At 32.9% G+C, this 19,210-nt stretch overlaps 1 protein-coding gene across 3 annotated transcripts in view; it reads left to right on the top strand.

Annotated features, from left to right (window-relative positions):
• LOC114325338 (GPI ethanolamine phosphate transferase 1-like) overlaps window positions 1-19,210 on the top strand; it is a 229,856-nt gene that overhangs the window by 108,583 nt on the left and 102,063 nt on the right. Inside the window, exon 1 of one of the 3 annotated variants that reach the window (XM_028273394.2) lies at window positions 12,050-12,080. The exons of the other annotated variants lie outside the window; for them this stretch is intronic. The gene's annotated coding sequence lies outside the window, so the exon portion shown is untranslated. Of the gene's footprint in view, window positions 1-12,049; window positions 12,081-19,210 lie in introns of those variants that run through there. 3 annotated transcript variants of the gene reach the window in all.

Raw genomic sequence — 19,210 nt, 5'->3', positions numbered from 1 at the left:
ATCCACATCTCAAATGCCTCTATATTCATTGTGTTTATTTTTAAAGTCCATCCTTCCATGCCATATAGGAGTACCGACCATATATAGCATTTCGTGAATCTTAGGTTCAGATCAAAGTCAGAGTTCGTAAAGACGTTTCTGAATTTCATGGATGCACTTCTGGCCCTTTCTATTCGACATTTAATTTCCATGTCCGACATCCAGTCTTCACATAGCCAGGTTCCCAGGTATTACTTCAATTTTAAATAATACTTAAATTTTCTTACGCCTTACGCGCTCTACATTTTGATTGTTATAATGCTAGTCTTGCATTTTGATGTTGACTTAATTGACGGCTGATTATAAGGAACTTCGTCTTTTTTATGTTGATGCCAAGTCCCATGTTCTCCAATTTTATTAAGAAGGTTTTGGAGGTCTCCTATATTGTCTGCTATTAAGACCGAGTCATCCGCATATCGTATATTATTAACCAAGGTACCATTTACTTTGATGCCGCTTTCGCATTCCTCAAGAGCTTCCTGGAAGATACTTTCTGAATATAAATTGAACAGTAGTGGGGAGAGAATGCATCCCTGTCTGACACCTCTAAAAATTTTTTGAGCTTGCATTGTTTCATTATCCACCTTGACGACAGCTGTTTGATTCCAGTAAAGAGCTTCTATGCCACGAATGTCTTTTTGATCTATGTCGATTTGTTTGAGTATATGTACGAGTTTATGATGTCATACTCTATCGAACGCTTTTTCATACTCTATAAAGCATATCATTAGATACGTCTTTCCTTTCATCGTCTTTCATCATAGAATTGGGCCCAGAGATCTGCTTTGTGGGATGCCTGAGTGAATATGATATATCTTAGTGTGCTCGGTACCATGCTTCAACAGGAAGTGTCTATTTTCTATGTAGGATTTTAAGAGCTGGAAGTGAGGATAGGGTAGGAGCTTCTTTAATTTTATTTGTAGTCCTATGTGCCATACCTTTTCAAAAGCCTGAGATATGTCAAGGAAAGCAGCAGAACAGTATCTTTTGGCGTTAAAATCCTTGTTTATTTGGTTGACAAGCCTATGCGCTTGTTCTATGGTTCCGTGTTTGTCTCGGAAACCGAATTGATGTTCCGGAATTATTTTATGTTCGTCTATTATCGTTTTTAACTTTTTTACGTACATTTTTTCAAAGACTTTACTAATCATAGGCAAAAGGCTTATTGGCCGGTATGAAGATGCATTTTCCGGTCTTTTTCCGGGTTTAAGGATCATTAGGATTTGTGCCACTTTCCATGAACTAGGGAAGTAGTTTAGGCGCAGGATTGCATTAAATATAAAGATCATTAGTTTTATGCACTTATCCGAGACTTCTTTTAGAATCTTGCCAGAGATTAGGTCAAATCCAGGTGCTTTTTTGATGTTGACTTCATTTATTGTTTGTTTTACTTGGTTGACTGTAAATTTCGTGTGGGGCAGATCCATTTGAAACGGTGCTGTTAGGAATCTGGTTAGTTCTGTTTCTTCCTCTGTAGATACTGTAGAAGGGTATGGCGTGAATACTTTTTGAAGGTGCTTGCCAAAAAGATCTGCTTTTTCTTTGTCGTTCCTAGCCCAGGTGTTAGCCTCATCTTTGATTGGTGGGTTATGCTGTTGGGGGCGTTTGAGTTTTTTTGTGGCTTTCCAGAGTGAGTAATCTGTAGCTTGAGTTGGTGTTAAATTTTCTAAATATTCTTGTATTCCATGGTTTTCTTCTTCATGTATTAATTCCTTTAATTCCTTTGTTGCTTTGTTAAGTAGTTTTTTCTTATTTTCTACCGTTCTTGACTGTTGCCAATTTTTACGTAATTGTCGTTTTTCTAAAAATTTTTGTTTAATTGTGGGAGACACATTATTTCTGTTTGGAGATGGTTTGTAGCTGGGAGTCGCATACCATGCAGCAATGTGTATGCTTTTTGTTAGGTTATCTACAGCTGATTCTAGTTAGAGTTCATTTTTCAAGGACAGATTTAGTGAGATCAGGCTGTCTAGTTTTTCTCTAAATTGGGACGAGTTAGTCTTGGTGTTATGCAAAGTTGGTTGATGTACTTTGTTTAAGATTTTTTCGAAGATTGTTATTATAAACGGTGAGTGGTCTGATGATAAATCGAAGCATGATTCAGATTTACATTTTTTGGTATCAATGCCTTTTGTGATGCAGAAATCAATGACATCAGGTATTTTGTTTAAGTCAGACGGCCAATAAATTGGTTCGCCAGTCGAGATTTGTTGCAGGTTATTTTCTAACATTGCTTTAGCTAATTCTCAGCCTCTTGGTGTTGTTAGTCTAGAGCCCCACATCGGATGTTTTGAATTATAATCTCCACCTGCAATGAATTTGTTCCCTAGAGTGTTGAAATATTCTAGGAAATATTCTTTTTTAACGGCATGTTTAGGTGGGCAGTATAAGGCAGATATTGTTATTGGGCCGTGTGCTTCCTCAATTGTTAAGCTGGTTGCTTGCAGGTAGTCTTTGTTATATTTTTCCCTTTCGGAGTGTTTAATATAATCACGTATAATTATGGCGCTTCCACCGTGAGATCTACCGTCTGGGTGTTTTGTATGATACAACTTGTAGCTGGGAATCCGCATGTAGTGTTTGTCTGTAAAGTGAGTCTCGGAAATTAAAAGTATATCAATATTTTGATTAAGTATGAATGTTTTGAATTCTTTGGCCTGTTAATAAAGGCCATTTGCGTTCCAGACTACTATTTTATATTTTATTTGTGAAGCCATTAATAAGCTATGACCCATTTTTTACCAAACACCCATAAGATTGAAAAATGTATGAAAAATATACCAGAAAGAATAAGAAATATATATCAAAGAGCATGAAAAAATATGTAAATGTAATAAAAAACGTAAATAATACCAATGTTTGGATACCAGTTGTCCTGGCTGGTGGTTTTGTCCATCATTCTCGGTGAGTTTGTCCTCTAGGCCATCAGGGATCGATAGGCTATGTCCAGACGGTGGTAGCAGCAGAGTCTGAATGCTTCCTCTTTGGCGTTCACTTACCAAGTAGTGACTGGCTGCAACGTGGAGCTCCAGTAGCTCTCTGGGGTTGATGGCTCCGAAAACTCCTCATCTGATCGAGGAATCAGGAACATAGACTGTTTCGGCACTTCAGAAAAACTCCAGGAGCAGGAATCCTCAGGGTGGTAGATTAAAATGTTGTGCGCCTATGTCAAAGGGGCATATAATAATCCATTGGATGGGCTTATGCATTGATGCTCTAAATGGCCCGATGAGGCGGTCGGACTCTGTGTTATGTGTTGTGAAACAGCGTCTTCATAGTTTTACGTAATATATAGTATATGTATAAGTATATTATACTTTAATTCGTATATAATATAATTTCTTACATTATGAAAATCAGTGGTTAATGAATAAAACTTTACGCGGGAGCCCTAACGACGACAACGACTGAGGATCAATTCTCTAACTTCGAACTGATATCGGTGGGTGAATCGAAAATCTATCGCCTATCGTTATAGTTTTGTGAACAGAGGAACCAAGTAGTGGAGGTGATTTTTAGACGTCCACAAAAAGTCCGTATTTCGTCCAGTACGGACATCCAAAGGACGTTCGTATTTATTCAACCATCGGAAGTCCGAAGGACGTATATATTTAGTCCACCGTATTCATATTTATTTCACCCGAAGTACGTCCAACGTCGGACGTCCACAGGACATCCATTTATAGTCCATAGACATTAGGACTAAGACTGGACCTATTTTGGGCACGGCCACGTATATTCAACTTCAAAAAGATGCTCTTAAGATTCATTTTTAGTACAGATACATTGATAAAAATTATATTTTTGCTTACTAGAATTAATTAGCAAACTTATGTCATCTTGGTAACTAGAATAAAAAAACATTGTAACAAATAATTTACAAATAAGATTTTCACACTTTACAAAAAAAAAACAAAAACATGTTTAGAATATTAAACTGTGCAATTTTGAATTAAATATAATTATCTTTTCGATGTAAACTATTTTATTAACATAATTAAGTTAATATTTTATTGAATTATTTTGCTATTTTATCCCGTAATTCGTATAATATGTCGAATATGGACGATCAGCAAACGTCCGTATTTCGTCCAGTACGGACGTCCAAAGGACGTTCATATTTATTCCACCCGAAGGACGTCCAACATCGGACGTCCGAAGGACGTACATATTTAGTCCACCGAAGGACGTCCAACGTCGGACGTCCGAAGGACGTACATATTTAGTCCACCGAAGGACGTCCAACGCCGGACGTCCAAAGGACGTCCATTTATAGTCCATGGACATTAGGACCAAAAATGGACCTATTTTGGACGTCCAGAGGACGTCGTGTGCTATTAGGGAAGCGATCTTATTAATGACAGTAGTAAGTAAATTGAGCATTGTGCCCATTTGCTCCATGAGTTTTTTCATCATTTCTTCCAGCTTGGCTAAGTTGCTATCAGGTTGGTTAGGTCCTGGTATTGTTTAGTTGTTATAGCTACACTGTGGTTGATTTTTGTTGACTATTTGAGCATAGGTTAAATCAGGTTGTATTTGTTGAGTGTTATTTGTTTGAATAGGTGGTTGCATGATTATTTTTTCTCTTAGTGTAGGATATAGCTTCTGCTGTAGTTGAATGTGAACTTGGCATCCTCTACAGTTAGCCGGGTGGCCACCGTTACAATTGATACATTTTACTTTGTCATCACTTGATTTTCGAGGACGATCTTTTGTTTCGTGATTACCTGTACATTTTACGCATATGTGTACTTTACGGCAGTAGGTTTTAGTGTGTCCGTAGTCTTGGCATCTTGTACACTGGGGGATTGTTCTTTTTGTACGAGGAGGTTCGCATTTGATGATATTTTTTCCTAATTTTTCTATTTTATAAACTTCTTTGTTGTTTTCCTTCGATACGATATCAATAAAAAACATTGGCAAGGGGGTTTTTGATACATAATGTTTTATATTGTGAATGTTTACTGCTTCGTGTCCTTGTGCTGCTAGATTTGCCTTTATGTCATCAGTATCTGTACCATGATGCAGTCCTTTTATGACAAACCTGAATGTTTTTTCGCTTTTTGGCCTCAAAGTGTGGTATTGCGTATTCCTTTTATCAAGTTCAGTGATCAGTGTTTTAAAATGTTCGGTCTCATGGACTTGAACTTTTACTGTTTCATAACGAATGGTTTTAATCGTGTATTTATCTCCTGTGGTTTGCTTAAGTAGGTCATGAATGTGTTGGACAACACCTACATTATAGATGGTTATCGGTGAGGGCTTGGGTACATCTTTTGTATTGTTTTCTTGATTATTTGCTTCGTCTTTGCTTTCTTCATTTTCTTCTGTAAGCATACTATACGAGTTTTTTGTTTCTAGTGGCTTTTGCAGCCAACAATCACTTAATTTTGTTTGTTTCCTGGATATTTCCACTTCGGGACTTCTTATTCTTTTTTTATTTGTTACTGTCTCCCATTTATCTTCAGATTCAGAGTTATGAGCTGCTTGTTCATTCGTGTGTTGGACTACCTGTGGATTTTGTGGATTTTGATATACTAAGTGTGGGGGGAGAGGTAAAGATAAAAATTGGTTGCATTTGAGTAGATGAGCCTGGCATTTGCTGATATATGGCCTGTTGATTTTGATCATGGTAACCCGTTTGGGGCTGTGACATTGACGTAGTAAAAAAATATTGTTGATAAGACATATTATTATTCACCTGATATCCGGATTGATGAGTTGGCACACCATTTTATTTGATGTCCCTTTTCAATTCTACTCCACTGGTATGAATTTTTGAAGATTTTCTTATCACTAATTGCCTTCTGATAACTATTTATCGATTCCAAAATACTTATTTACTGTTAAAATATAATTAAAAATAAAAACTGAATTTGTTTATGAGAACAAGTTTACGGAGACGTTCAAATGACTGATATTAGAACATGTAGGTAATTAAAATCACATTTGAATACTCACATTTTGTACACAAATCGGAATTAACGTTTACAATATAAAATGTTTTAAAATAACTAGACTGAATGCGACCGCCTTGATCGGAGGTTTGTGGTCGACTTTTGAAATAAGAAGTCACTTAGACATATTCTTAGCCACACCCTCCATGTCCATCAAAAACATTTCATCCAATCATCAAGAGACTAAACAAAACGGATTCCAGTAGTTCGTACAACCTTTTTCCCATCAATAATGCAGAATCACCGTTTTCACATCTGTGGTCTTTGGACGCTTACTAAGGCAGTGTTATTGCTTTATATAAACAATCCAGCTCTAAAATCAACATTCCACAGTTCTACTGTCGCCAATAACCACTTATCGAAGAATTTATAACTAAAGATTCCTTTGGCGGTTCAAAATAATATAAACACTGTTGTAGATAATCGATCTAATATTGTGAAAAATGAAAAAAACTAAACTTCACGCAATACACAATACAATTTCTAAAGCGATAGATTTGTGAGAATTCAACTGTTTTCCTCTGAAACACAAACATGATTTTAATGAATTTAGAATACAGGGTGAAGCGAAAATGTTAGTGATTCGAAAATGTTAGAGATTTTCGCACCGTTACATCCCACATATTAAAAAGATGTGCGGTAGTACATTCTAAGTATATAAATAGAAGGTTTATAGCACCTCCTTAGAAAATTCTAAAAAGTATATTCTTGGTATATACTGAAAAGAAGTGCGGTAGTACATTCTAAGTATATAAATAGAACGTTTAAGTACTGTAATTTAGTATATACTTACTTAGCATCTGCTCTACACATTCCCAATGGTAATTACGCATATTCTCAGCATATACCTACTTTTTCTGAAAAGTATGTTGTATGAATATACTAAGAACATGAAATTGTTATGTGGGATCCGCCACTGAAGAATCAGAGCTTATTAAGAGGAAGAAGAAGAGGAATAAAAAATAATTTTCGGTAAAGAGCTTATAATTAATTTAATTTTATTGATGTACAGCTGGTTAAAAAAAAAACGGATACGACTCTTAAAGCGAATTTTGTAGAAAATTGAGCAGTGTATTTTGAAGGATAAATAATTATTATTTACATACTGTCACTGTCACTGCCAAATCTTAAAATTTGTCACATAACTTATTCTGTTCAACCTCAAAAAATGGCTCCACATGCTGGCAAAGAACTAAAATTAAGAATTGTATTGAAATTAGAAGGTGGTTGGTCACTATCTGCCGTAGCGAACCATTTTAACGTAAGCAGAACAACCGTTTTTAATATTAATAAAAGATGGAGAGAACAAGAAACTCTCGAAATAAAGCAAGGTTTGGGAAGAGCTCTCTGAAGAAGACAATCTCATAGTTCCTTTCACGCAGATGGACCGAAGACTACAAGCTGTTATCACTGCTGATGGAGATATTACAAAATATTAATTTTATTTTTACATAACTAAATTTAGTATCGTTTTGGTCTTCCAGACCCTCGCTTTCTTTCGAGAGTTTCTTGTGCCCTCCATTTTTTATTAATAGAAAATTTGTGGTTCTGCTTATGTTAAAATATTTTGCTGCCTCTGGTAGTGCCCGTTAGCTTTTAATTTGGTTAAAATTATTGCTTTAATATACATATTGTTAAGTTAAGTCGTTTTGTTTTATTCCTTAGGAATAAAAAATGATAACAACAGCCACATTTTATGTAAAAACTATCATTTATATACCTACTCTTTATAAAATGCAGAAATTCAAAATAATATAAAAATTTAGACCCTAATACTTAATTATTACAATTTATTAATAATAATTAACATATTGTAATGAGTTGTTAGTTTGTTTATTTTAATTGATTTTGACAGTCTATCATAATAAATATAATATAATGTCAGACCAATCAAATACACTGCTCAAAATAATCAAATCTTACTAAGAGTCGTATCAGTTTTTTTAGGAACCAGCTGTACCTCCCATGATTGTTGACTTATTGAACGGGTAGCCACCTAGTTTAGGGCGACGACATTGCATCCATTACTTCACGCTAAAAAGATATCCCTTTGGGAGCAAAATTGACCTGTCTCTCGTAGTTTTTTGGAAAAACTTCTTCCATTGAAGATGTTTCAGGTGAACTGTCTTAATTGGAGCATCTTGTTTACTTGAAGGTATATGTAACGCAAACATCAATATTTTGCAAGCTTTAAGTAAACAAAACATAATTAACTTCAGGGCCGCGCCGTCCACGTGTGCAATGTGTGCGGCGCACACAGGCGCCAGCAATTAAGGGGCGCCACTAGAGTTGTTACAAAAATTTTACGCAAATCAAAACAACCCGTTTACCGACCTTGCCGCCCTGTATATTTCAGCTAACTAACTTCGTTAGCAAAAGTTTACAATCAAAAACAATGAATATGCAGCCTGCCTTAAACGCTTTACAAGAGTTAAGGGCGTAGGCGCAAAATTTTGCGCCAATGTGTTTTAAATTCATTAATTTCTTTCAAATCCTGAGAAAACTAATAGCTATTTTAAAAAAAATTTAAACCCAGAATGAAAGATTGCATTATTATCGAGGAACGAAAGTCCCTGAAAACTTCTATAATGTTTATTTTAATAAGTTGCAAGGGTGAAAAAAAAAAGAGAAAATTTAGTGTGATTTTTAATTTCAAATATCTCATTCAAATAAAACTTTTTGGTTATTCTCCTCGGTAATAATGTAATCTTTCATTCTGCGTTTAAATTTTTCAAAAATACTTTTTAGTTTTCTCATGATTCGAAAAAAATGAATGCATTTAAAACACATTGGAGCGAAATTTTGCGCCTACGCCCTTAAAACAATTTTTGCTCTAGTTTCGGATACTTAGATAGAAAATTTAATGAAGTTATTACTACAGCAAATGAAACTGCAGAGAAACTGGATTTGGTGCCCAGTTTTCAACCAGCCACACAGTTACGGCGTCGGAATAAGAGCAGACAGTTCGATTACGAACATAAAGACGAACCGATTTTTGATCCTAAAATGTCATACAAATTTCATTTCTTTTATTGTGTTCTCGACCAAGCATTAATTTCAATAAATGAAAGATTTTCGATATTGGAGAATCATGTTGATTCTTTCAAATATTTATATAATTTGAACGACAGTACAGAAAACTCACAATTTGTAAAAAAATGATATTCAATGATCATCTAGATATTGACGGAGACGATTTGTTTGAAGAAATTATATAGCTTCTGCCTTTGTTAAAAGAATTAAATAATGATGTTTGTAAAAATTTTAAATTTATATTTTTAAACGAATTTACTGTAGTTTGCCCAAATTTAACAATAGCTCTTATCCAATAGCACTATATGGTGCTATCCTCAATAGCACCAATATTATAAAAAGATTTTTCGAACTGAAGGCGCGAAAAGTTAATATTTTATAAAATAGCTAAGTATTTAACCTTTAACTACCCGCTCATCAAGTTATAAATACAAGCGTGGCGCTCTTTATACGCCACAAGAAAATACACTTAAAAACAGCGGATTTGTTTATTTTTGTGATTTTTTAAATGAGCAAAAGTATTGTTCATAAAGAAAAATATATTTTTTGCCATAATGACTAAGAAATAATTAAAAGATGTACTTATATTATTACTTATATTACTATAATCGTGGCGTATATTGTCCACCACCGAAAACAACAAATAATAAACTGTAAATTACGATCTTCCCAGAACGCTGATTATAACGAAACTAAAACCAATTGTAAAGCACATTCCAGTGATAGATTAGATAGATAAACAAGGTCAAAAATTAAATTCTTAAATATATTTGCAGTAGAATTCTTATATCTGGCGTACAAAATACGCCAGCGCGTGTACTCAAAGGTTAACGTTTCCATACCTATATCTTTAGTTTTTTATGCTGCTACGCCAAACTGTTTATTAATTTTTATTTAATTATTTTTACTCACAATCGGTTAGTAATTTATGGATTTCTAACCTTTGAAGTAATCAGGAAGCGACTTATTACTTACTTTACTTTCCCAGCTAGCCGGGAAAGTACTTTCCCGGCTAGCATCTGTCACTTTTCTACCTGCACATGTCAATGTCATTTTTGATTAAAAGATGGTTTAGAACTCAACATTTATTTAATTAAGAAACAACAATAACAATAACAAAAAGAAAACTATTTGGAATTATAAATATTAATAGTTACATTGGAATTATGATTACTATTAACGGTTAAAGTAAGACCGTGTTGCTCAAAATTATGAGTTTCAGAAATAGATGATGACACCGACGTTTCTGGATTTGCTACATGAGACAACATATTAGCAATTTTTATTTGTCCATGTAATGAATTCTCCACATATCCCTCTGCTACGGTGTTGGATTTCCAACCCCCCAACTTTTTCAACTGTAGGATGTCTCCACCTGTATTTGCTAATAATGTTGCTGAAGTACGTCTAAAACAATGTCCTGTAAACCTGTTAACATTTTCCAACTTTAAATAAGTTGCTATTTTTTTGGGAAAACTTCTTATAGCATTATGCCCAAAAGGCTGTCGTGTAATTTTACCAAATCTTATTTGTAAAAAAAATCTATCAGTCAATGTTATTACGAAGGTCACAGTATTGCTTTATTATTTTTATCCATTCCGATTTTGTAATTACAAATGTACGGGAAGAGTAGGTTTTTGTGACAGGAATCACTATTATAATTCGATTTTCTAAAATATCCAGGTCACTTATTTTCATTTTTAAAAGTTCATCGCACCTACAGGCTCCGGAAATGCCAATAAATAAAGCAACCTAAAAAAATTTAATATAACATATATTTAATATGCACTAAATAAATTAAAATTACCTTTTGAGGAAGATATTTTATCGGGGCATTGTTTAAAAATGTATCGATGTCTGCTTCAGAAAAAACACTTGACTTTTTAGCTTGATATCCCACATTCTGCCTTTTCAAAAATGCCCGCAATTTTGCGTATTTACTAATATCAACATTATGCCTAAAGTTTAATACTGCTCGCAACATCGAATATCTTGACCATAATGTGGAGGCTTTATTTTGTTTGCTCATTTCACAAAAATAAGCAAGAAGTACCGTCTCAGAAGTATGCTGCACACCTTTAGCCACGCACCATTTACTGTATAGTTCATAGGTGTTTTCATGCCTCTCCCTGCTTTTTTCAGGAATTATTCCTTCAGGAGCTCTCTTTGCAGCTACCCGCAGTTCTGGTGGCATACATTCAAATTCACTATCAGACAGTTTTGTATAATAAACAAAATTTGATTATATGTACAATTAATGGCGTCGTGTATCGCCTAAATATCAGATTCAACAATCTTGTTTTGTTACCTAGCAACGATCTCACAGGTTACTTAAAATAATTCATCTTATCACATAATGAAAATGGATACAGATATTTGAAACGAAATTATTATTGGTAGATTGTGAGTATTAGAAATCCATAAACTACTAACCGATTGTGAGTAAAATAGTATACAAACCTCGCGGGAACTCATTCTAGCCTCGCGTCTGTAGTTTACCTACCTTGCCGCTCGGCTGAAATAGAGTACTTTCTCGCTAGGTAGGTATGTAATATACTATAACTTTACATATTTATTTTCCTGTCGCATGTGTAAGAATCTTTAGCTATTTTTTGGTCACAATAAATAATTGTTCATTTTGAGCGCCATTAAATGTTTTGCACACAGGCACTACCACGTGCTGGCGCGGCACTGATTAACTTAATCTGTGTCGTTGTCGAGGTTACTATTTTTTCTTCTACTAGGTACTACTATAATTTGCTTTCAGCGAATTATTTAAAAAAACAATATAAATAATAATTTTGTATCAAAAATCAACGTCGAAGAAGACATAACACACCCCTAAATTGATCACATATAAAGAAATTATCAATATTTCACAAAATAGGACATGTAACTTCATTACCAACAAGGTTAAATTCACACGTGGTTCGATTATAATATTTTGGGTTGTAGCACGTCACAGACGTGGTTATAAAAGAAACCTATTTGTTGTCTATTGGGTCTAGTTTTCCTTTCAGTGTTTAACAGAGTGGTTGGTAGAAAAATTTGGTAAGTCTCACATTATAGTAACTTTTTTATTACAATACGTCGAACGGTTCTGTAAGGGAATGTTTTTAATTTTTAAAAACACTGGGGTGCAAAATTAACCGGAGACCTTAAAAATGGGTCATTTTTGATGTCTCGAATTTTCTAAACCTGTTGTCCGATTGAACTGATTTTTTAATATGTTATAACCTTATTCTTTAACACTATCGCTGTAATCATATTGTTGCTAAACAGGTAAATTTTCATTGTATACCGGGTGTACCAATGAAACTGTGTTTTTTCTCAAACTTCGCATCACCCTGTGGAATATTCTAGCATTTATAAAATACTCAAATTAAAACCCAACTATAGCCTCATGTTTTCTCAAAATTCCCTTTTTTTAATTTATTCGCTTATGTTGGACCGTAAAAAGTTAGGTACTTTTTCATAATTAGCCATGTTTTTCATCAATACGGGGTGTTTTTAAATAAGTATGAAAAACTTCAAGGGGTAATTCTACATGAAAAATAATGACAGTTTTCTTTATAAACCTATGCCCACAAATGCTTCGTTTCTGAGATAGAGGGTGTTAAAATTTTTCTTACAAACTGACGATTTATTTATTGCTTTAAAACCGGTTGAGATATGCAAATGACATTTGCTGCGTTTTAAGATGTAGTTATTTTACATTTTTTCACATACAAGTAAGAATCTATTATTCTTCATTGGCGCGCATACGGGTAATATGACGGATCATATTACCCGTATGCGCGCCAATGGTGAATATTAAATTCTTACTTGTATGTGAAAAAATGTACAATAACTACATCTTAAAACGCAGCAAATTCCATTTGCATATCTCAACCGGTTTTAAAGCAATAAATAAATCGTCAGTTTGTAAGAAAAATTTTAACACCCCTATCTCGGAAACGAAGTATTTGCGGACATACCGTTTATAAAGCAAACTGTCATTATTTTTTCATGCAGAATTACCCCTTAAAGTTTGCCATACTTATTTAAAAACACCCTGTATTGATGAAAAACATGGCTAATTGTTAAAGTACCTAACTTTTTTATTATCCAACATAAGCGAATGAATAAAAAAACAAAATGTTGAGAAAACATGAGGCTATAGTTGGATTTTAATTTCAGTATTTTATAAATGCTATAATATTCCACATGGTGATGCGAATTTTGAGAAAAAAAACACCGTTTGATTGGTACACCCGGTATAGGTACATTGAAAATTTAACTGTTTAGCAACAATACTATTACAGCGATATTGTTAAAGAATAAGGCTATGATATATTAAAAAAAAATCACTTAAATTGGACAGGAATTCAGGAAATTTGAGACATCAAAAATTACCAATTTTTAAGGTGTCCGGTTAATGGTCCGGTTAATGGAAATTAAGTTTATGTGTTAGTCTCTTCATTAATATTTTTATAAAGAGTTTGTAGGTACATATACAGTGCACTGAAATAAGTGTCACCCCCCTTAACCATTAACCCATTAACTTATTTATTTTTAGCAAATAAGCAAAACTCTCGGACAGGTCGATTTTTAAAATAATCATAGTATATTATAGCATCAATGTCATAACTTTGATTTTTTTAAATAGGAATCATGTGACACCTCATTTAAAAGCTTTTGAAATACTGATTAAAAAAATTTATAAATACCATTGTTTAACTAGACTGTGTCTATAGTCTGGGAAGATTATCGGAGAATGGGCCATTTTTGAGAAAAGTTATTTACCAGCAATTTTATTGCTGGAATCGAATCTTATGATTCTATATATTAATAATATAAGTATGCAATGTCCGCAGATAGTGTGCTACTTTTTTTTATAAACAAAATAACTCCAAAGATTTTAACTTTACACCAAAAACATCCAAATAAAAATTCACCGTAATTAAATTTTGCATAGAGACGTGTTTTTCCCGATTTACTTCAACGAAAATTTTCCCCGGAAAATGCGGGTTTTTCTAACAATATCTTTAATTTTCAACTAAAATTTTAGATAAGTAATTGTTTATCAATAATTAAATAACTTGGTAATATAAAAGCTCTTTTCGTATAGATTATAATTCCAGAAGCCGATGAAGATTTAATGAACAGTTTAGCAACAATTGAATTGTTAATTAAAAATTTACGGTCGCTATAATAACCATAATAATTATGGTATATAAGAGATGTACTTTACAGAATTGAAATTGGACTATTTAAGCGGCCTCAGGAATATTTTAAAATTATAAACAATTTTTTGGCTTATAAACAAATAGAATATCTCGGGAAATATTAAATTGAATTAAATCATGAAAACGGTGTTGGAAAAAAGCCACAGGACGCTTCTTTTAAAATAAAAACGTTTAATTGTGATGCGTGGTTCCTGAGATACAACTGGTCAAAGTTGACCGGCATTTAGGGCAAATATATATTCAATAGGATCATAATTCTCGAATTATCACCTTTTTATTTCTGTCCTCTTTCTCCACACCAATTTTGAAATCTTTAAAATACTTATAACATATATTATTATAAAAAAACTATCGATATTACGAGTGAAAATTGCCAAAAATAGCAAAATTCCAAACAAAAATTAGATTGGAGAAAATGTAATATCAAAGTTCAAAATCGGTATACGTTAAAAAATGCATTTTCTCGGCTTCCCATGGAGCAATTTTCTTCATTCTTTTTTTGTTCCCAAGTAACTCGAGTATAGCCATCTAACAAATGCATTAATAGATGTCAAACTTGCTTTTGTTTTGTTATAATCATAGATATAATAACAGAATAGATTAGGCCAGTCCGAAAAATAGCGTAACGCGGAACAGTTCAGGTCGGTGATCTATCTATCTCTCTACCGGTGCTTAGCTTTCTCTCTCTAGCATATGATGGCTGTCGCCTCTGTGTCACTGTCGTTCTATTACTCCCACCTCTTGGTAGATACGCTCACACTCGCACGACAGACAAAGATAGCTAGACCACCGTACTTGATATCGGCGTTACACCCCGATGCATTGAGTGGCAAATGACTAGCCAGATCTATTGTTGACGTATCTCTGGTTATAATAGTATAATTTATTTATAAGAAAAGAAAACTACATATTTTTTTTTGTCCAGTTGTAGGTTTTTCTTAGATAAACTTACTACAAGTGTACCCTTTATCGTTATAAACACAAATATTCTCATTTGAAAGCTGTATAATTATTTAAACAATCTTTATTTAAGCAAATTAAAAATGTTTGTTATAATAAATAAATTAATGTATTATAACAAAACAAAAGCAACCTTAATATTTAATAATACGTTAGTTAGATGGCTCTACTCGAGTTACTTGGGAACAAAAATAAAATGAAGAAAATTGCTCCACGGGAAGCCGAGAAAACGCATTTTTTTAACGTATACCGATTTTGAATTGTGAGATTACATTTTCTCCAACCTAATTTTTGATTGAAATTTTCCTATTTTTGGCAATTTTCACCCGTAATATCGATAGTTTTTATTATAATAATATATGTTATGATAATTTTAAAGATTTAAAGATTAATGTGGAGAAAGAGGGCAAAAATAAAAAGGTGATGGTTTGAAAATTGTGATCGAATTGTTTATATCTTTGCCGTAAATGCCGGTCAACTTTGACCAGTTGTATCTCAGGAATCACTCATCACAATTAAACGTTTTTTCTTTTAAAAGAAGCGTCCTGTCGCTTTTTTTTAATGGCGTTTTTATGATTAAATTTCATTTAATATTTCCCGAGATATTCTATTTGTTTATAAGCCAAAAAATTGTTTATAATTTTAAAATATTCCTGAGGCCGCTTAAATAGTCCAATTTCAATTCTGTAATATACATTAGATAGATACATTGTGTGTTTATACAAAAATCATAGCTATTCTTATGTATCATAATTATTGTGGTTATTATAGCGACAGTAATTTTTTAATTAACAATTCAATTGTTGCTAAACTGTTCACTCAATTTCCATCTGCTTCACGAATTATAATCTTTACAAAAAGAGTTTTTGTTTTGCGCCGCATAAAGATTCCTGACGATTGGCACGTTTACACTATTATCCCGGTTTTAAAGCCAGGAAAATCATCAAAGAATTGGGATTCTTACCGTCCAATCGGTCTGGCTTCCTGTATACTGAAAACATATGAAAGACTTATTAAAAACCGTCTGGAATTTTGGTTAGAAAAGAACGACCCATTACCAAAAAGTCAGTTTGGTCTTAGAAAAGGTAATTCCACCAAGATAGCCTCTGCCACTTTTTAATAGACATTTATAGTTCCTTTACTTATAAGAAAGCAGTTAGTGCTTTGTTCTTAGATATAAAAGGGGCTTACGACAACGTTAAACTTCACATACTACACGCGAAAATGTTGGAAATAGGAATACCCGAGATAGTAACATGGAACATCATTAACTTATACATTAATCGAGCAGTTCACGTTAGATTAAATGGAGATAAATTTAACTCCCGCTACACATCTTTGGGACTACCACAGGGTAGAATCTTAAGTCCTATATTATATAATATACTGTATACTGCTGACTTAGAAACTAAACTTCCTCAACACATAAAAATCCTACAGTACGCTGATGATGTTGCTATATATGTAGAAAATAAGTCAATAGATAGATGTAATGACTACCTTAAATCGACATTGAATATTATAAAAAAAAATGGGCTACCGATAATAACTTAACAATCTCAGAGAGTAAATCAACCATTGTTACCTTTACTAAAAAACGATATTTTCCTCAAATCCATCTACAATTTGATAATAATAGTAAGTAATCCTTATAAAACTTCAATAAAATTTCTTGGCGTATTCTTAGACTCCAAATTAAATTGGAAAGAACACACAAATTACATATTACGAAGAATGGAAAATTCAGTGAATATCATGAAGACGGCAAGTGTCAGTGACTGGGGAGCTGATCCAAACATATCAATATTACTATACAGAAATTTGATAAGATCGATCTTAGACTATGGATCTATTTTTTATGGTTCAGCATCAAACTCTGTACTCCAAAAAATCGAGAGGGTCAAAAATAAAGCACTTAGGTTATGCACTGGTTATCTTCGTAGCACACCTATATTGGTCATGGAATGTGAGCTTAATGAACCTCCACTTTCATTACGCAGGGAATACCTAAGTGAGAAATTTATAGTTAAAGTAGCGGTTAACGATAAACTGCTATTTAATAAAATTGTTCATCTAACCACCTCATACCTAACTCATTATTACTGGGAAAAAATAAACTGCATTTAGTAGTGGAAAGCTTTCTCAACGTTTCAAATTCCATTGGCGACATACACCAAATAGAACAAAGCTCGTCTCGAAAACTAAATTATGAAGATTATTTATCTCCAGTAAACTGTCATTTAAGTAATATTCGTGCGACAGACTTCCTTACTAAAATAGACCACCTTCAGTGTGTACAAAACAACTGGGGAAGTTATCCGAAATTATATACGGATGGTTCAAAAATGGAAGGAAAAGTTGGATATGCTATATATTACCCACAAAAAAGTATAAAAATAAACAACATGTTACCTGATAAAATGACAATTTTCACAGCTGAACTCATTGCAATCAAAGAAGCATACAAAATATGTATTAATCAAAAAGAACTCAATTATGTTATATTTACAGACTGTCAAAGCATTGTAAAGAAATTGAAATATAATATACATAATTTTGCAGAAAATTATATCATCAGTGACATCATAGCAATGAACAGTGACGCTTTGAAATCGGGCAAAAATATAATATTGTGCTGGATAAAAGCACACATTGGTATAAAAAACAACGAAATAGTAGATGGCTAAAAAAACAACAACGGAGGAATCCGCTCTGCAAACCTATCAACTTCCTATGGGAGACATAATTTCTATTATCAGATCTATCAAACGGACGAAATGGCAGGAACAATACAATAATTCAGACAAAGGAAATTATTACAAAAAATCCAGCCTACACTTCCCGTCAAGACATGGTTTAATCAAGTTTCCAACAGAGGCTTTATAAAGACTATTTGTCGAATAAGAAGTAATCACTGTCTGACTCCACTCCAGTATACAAAAGAGAAATAGGACTTGTAGATAATGATAAATGTTTATGTGGAGAGCTAGCTGATCTACAACATATGCTGTTAGAATGTCCTTTACATTTTATTGAAATATCAAATTTCTATACCAATCTAGTTCAAGTTAATGTACAATTTCCTTTTAATCTTATATACCTTTTACAATCAAACAATCTAGATGTTTATAAAATTTTATACAACCATGTTAATGGTTTAAAATTAAAGCTCTGAAAAAAAAGAATAAAAAAAATTATAAAAAAAATAATAATAAAATAAATTAAAAAGTTACTAAGAAGGTCTAAACCTCCGAGAGGTTGAATCGGGTTTAGGTCTTAGCGTAGTAAAAAAAATATACAAAAAAATACATAAAAAACAAAAGAAAAAAAACTAAGTAAAAAAAATAAAAAATATAATAAAAAATTATTAAAAAATACATATTAAAAAAATAAAAAAACAGAGTAAAAGAAAACTTAGTAGTAGTAATAGTTTTAAATTTAGATACTAAGCATATATTTTGTAAAAGAGAATATTCAAAACACATTGACTGGCCAGTCGGTTGCTTAAACCAGTGCCAATAAAACATAAACACACACACACATTTTGCCAAGTTATTTAATTATTGATAAACAATTACTAATCTAAAATTTTAGTTTAAAATTAAATATTTTGTTGGAAAAACCCGCATTTTCCAGGGAAAATTTTCATCGAAGTAAATCGGGAAAAACACGTCTCTATGCAGAATTTAATTACGGTGAATTTTTATTTGGGTGTTTTTGGTGTAAAGTTAAAATCTTTGGAGTTATAGAGCAAAAATTGAAAAAACACGATTTTTGGGCGCCATTTTGTATATTAAAAAGTAGCACACTATCTGCGGACTTTGCATACCTATATTATTAATATATACAATCATAAGATTCGATTTCAGCAATAAAATTTCTGGTAAATAACTTTTCCCAAAAATGGCCTATTCTCCGGTAATCTGCCCAGGCTACATTTAGGGCCGGTTGTTCGAACGCTAATCAACAATGATCACTATCAAATATTTAATT

Source organism: Diabrotica virgifera, chromosome 1 (genome assembly GCF_917563875.1).
Source record: "Diabrotica virgifera virgifera chromosome 1, PGI_DIABVI_V3a".
In the NCBI taxonomy this organism is placed as follows: domain Eukaryota; kingdom Metazoa; phylum Arthropoda; class Insecta; order Coleoptera; family Chrysomelidae; genus Diabrotica; species Diabrotica virgifera.
Note: the sequence above shows the minus strand (reverse complement) of the source record. Positions and strands in the feature narration are given on the sequence as shown.